General features: G+C 43.2%; 1 protein-coding gene across 3 annotated transcripts in view; it reads left to right on the top strand.

Annotated features, from left to right (window-relative positions):
* The window catches only part of zfyve21 (zinc finger, FYVE domain containing 21), a 36911-nt gene that overhangs the window by 745 nt on the left and 33666 nt on the right, over window positions 1-2500 (top strand). The gene's annotated exons all lie outside the window — the stretch shown is intronic.

Here is a 2500-nt window from a genome sequence, read left to right as displayed (position 1 = left end):
TTGTTTATCACCGTAAGATTGATTGGAATAGTTTTGTCAGGATGCAGTTTTGTCCGTGTAGAGTGATTACGCTATAAACTTTGTCCTTAAGAGAGTTCTGTCGTCCCTCTGGTATGTCGTTAGAGTTTTCCAGTAACTATGGGATTTCAGACACAAGGATCCGACATTTCTCCACAAACATGTTTTTGAGTGTTGTGGAGGAATTCTGCCCGGAGACATGTAGCCTACCGCAGCTTTTTGTGAGTTTGCACCCATTAGAGTTTAGACTGCGTGAGTGGAAGTGCGCTTCCGTAGTTCAATGTTGTTTATGTGACCCCCGCCCCCCATGGAGAGGGTGCGCACGCAGCCTTCCTACACAGCTGGCGCTCTCCCCGTTCTTCAGCAAACACAACTGGACGGGCGGACACATAGACATATATTATTATATATTATTTATATGTCTATGGGGCGGACAACCATCACGCCATGAAGCCTTTGTTGAGTGTTGTTCCTGGCAGTTTGCTTCGACCGTAAAGAGAAAGACGGTGAGAGAGAAAGATGCCCAGTAGGTCATGTGACTGACAGCGAATTGCGCCGAGCAATAGACCTCTGAATGATTCCTGCCAGTCAGTCAGAATGGAGATTGAGCAGAAGAGGTTTTATAATCTGGCAACGTGACCATCGTTAACCTGTGATCAAACTTCAGTAGTTATTACCCCTTACTAGGGTTGCAAAATTCCGGGAATATTCAAAGTTGGAAACTCTGCATGGGAATTAACAGGAATATACGGACATTTTGGGGTTATTTATACTAACTGTATTTACCTTGTCATATGGCAGACAATGGGCCTCATTCTCGAACATTTTCTTAAGTGTCTTCTTAAATATCTTCTTATGAACTTCAAAAGACCAACCCAAGATAAGATCTCCGCCGGATTCATGAACGCCTGGAAATGTGTTCTTAAACCGCCAAAGTGTTCTTAGCTGTGCACTGATTCAAAAATTGAACGCATGTTCTCGTACACCTGAATTTGCATATATAAACGCCCCGCTAGCTTCTTATAAGGGCATTCAACTATAGCGACGTGTGCAGAATCCACAGGCAACGCCAAAGCTACTTGAGACTGATCAAAATCATGTCAAAGCGGAAAGCGAACACCGGTCTGTTATGCCGTGTAGTGCATTTTAAAATACTACTCTCACCGGCTAGCGTTGGTTTTGCTCGAACTTTACTGGAGCGACTTTCAACATGTAACCATCACGTCTACAGCCCGTATGCCTAGTGCATTCTGGGTAATGCAGTTCACTTAATCTGCACATAACACACGGTCCAGTAAACGCAGACCTAACTTCACCGGTGCAGAGGTGGAGGTACTGTTACAGAATGTAGATGTGTCCATTCTATTCCACTATGGCTATATCCACGCGATTGAGTTTAGTGCTTATTTATTTATTCATTCACTGCCATTTGCAGTGTTCGTGTAGTGCTTTTATTTATTTTAGGACATCACGATGCCTCGTAGAATCATGACTATAAATGTGAAACGTAATTGATTATGATACAAATATTCTCGTATTTGTTTTTATTCTAATTATTTAAATCTGAGGATGTCTGGAGAATGGATGTGAACGCAATCGCCAACGATTTCTCACAAATTCAGCCCTATAGAACATGGGCGCACTCCAATCTGGCAAATTTACGACTGCTATTTAGCGTAATAGGCTAACTTTTGCAATTTTTTTTTTCAACATTCCAGAGCTTAACTTTCCATGGAAGGTTTCCGGAAATTTACTGGAAACTTTCTGCTCCTTTGCAACCCTACCCCTTACCCGAGTTCATCTCTACGAACTTCAGTAGTTCTTACCCCTTAGCCGAGTTCATCTCTACGAACTTCAGTAGTTCTTACCCCTTAGCCGAGTTCATCTCTACGAACTTCAGTAGTTCTTACCCCTTAGCCGAGTTCATCTCTACGAACTTCAGTAGTTCTTACCCCTTACCCGAGTTCATCTCTACGAACTTCAGTAGTTCTTACCCCTTAGCCAAATTCATCTCTACGAACTTCAGTAGTTCTTACCCCTTAGCCGAGTTCATCTCTACGAACTTCAGTAGTTCTTACCCCTTAGCCGAGTTCATCTCTACGAACTTCAGTAGTTCTTACCCCTTACCCGAGTTCATCTCTACGAACTTCAGTAGTTCTTACCCCTTAGCCGAGTTCATCTCTACGAACTTCAGTAGTTCTTACCCCTTACCCGAGTTCATCTCTACGAACTTCAGTAGTTCTTACCCCTTAGCCGAGTTCATCTCTACGAACTTCAGTAGTTCTTACCCCTTAGCCGAGTTCATCTCTACGAACTTCAGTAGTTCTTACCCCTTAGCCGAGTTCATCTCTACGAACTTCAGTAGTTCTTACCCCTTACCCGAGTTCATCTCTACGAACTTCAGTAGTTCTTACCCTTAGCCGAGTTCATCTCTACGAACTTCAGTAGTTCTTACCCCTTAGCCGAGTTCATCTCTACGAAC

Source organism: Clupea harengus, chromosome 14 (assembly GCF_900700415.2).
Source record: "Clupea harengus chromosome 14, Ch_v2.0.2, whole genome shotgun sequence".
Taxonomy (NCBI): domain Eukaryota; kingdom Metazoa; phylum Chordata; class Actinopteri; order Clupeiformes; family Clupeidae; genus Clupea; species Clupea harengus.
Note: the sequence above shows the minus strand (reverse complement) of the source record. Positions and strands in the feature narration are given on the sequence as shown.